Source organism: Bos grunniens, chromosome 13 (assembly GCF_055505025.1).
Source record: "Bos grunniens cultivar Pamir isolate PY7600 chromosome 13, Bosgru_T2T1.0, whole genome shotgun sequence".
In the NCBI taxonomy this organism is placed as follows: domain Eukaryota; kingdom Metazoa; phylum Chordata; class Mammalia; order Artiodactyla; family Bovidae; genus Bos; species Bos grunniens.
Genome location: NC_141177.1, coordinates 45,280,962 through 45,281,614, shown reverse-complemented (window position 1 = coordinate 45,281,614; position 653 = coordinate 45,280,962).

Genomic DNA, 653 nt, shown 5'->3' with positions numbered 1-653 from the left:
TTTTGGTTTTGCTTTTTATTTAAATGTGTGCATTTACAGGGTGATTTCACAAACCTGGAATTGTTTAGATTTTGTTTGTAAATTCAGAATCTTAACCCATCTTAATCTTGACCCGGTAGCTTTGGGGTGTGTTACACGCATATGCACACACGGTCACCTCACAGGGAAAGTGAGCTTTGAGTGGGGCGGAGGATTGAGGGAGACTTTGTGATGACTCCCCACACCTCTCATGCTTTTCAAACAGCCTAGTGAGTGAGTGAGTGAAACTCGCTCAGTCGTGTCCAACTCTGCGACCCCATGGACTATAGAATCCATGGAATTCTCCAGGCCAGAATACTGGAGTGGATAGCCTTTCCCTTCACCAGGGGATCTTCCCAACGCAGGGATCAAACCCAGGTCTCCCACATTGCAGACAGATTCTTTACCAGCTGAGCCACAAAGGAAGCCTCTTAAGCAGCCTGTATTCCTGTAATTTCTGAAGTCAGGAATCATGTGAGACTATTTGGAGTGTCCCAGATGGTGTGGCCCCAGCCCCACCAAGCACCACCTTGGAGTTCAGAAGCCCAGACCCAGCAAGTTCTCTCTGGTGAAGATAGTCACACCCTGGACCTGTCATTCTGCACCCTGAGCTAGTTCAGTTCAGTCCCAAGCTA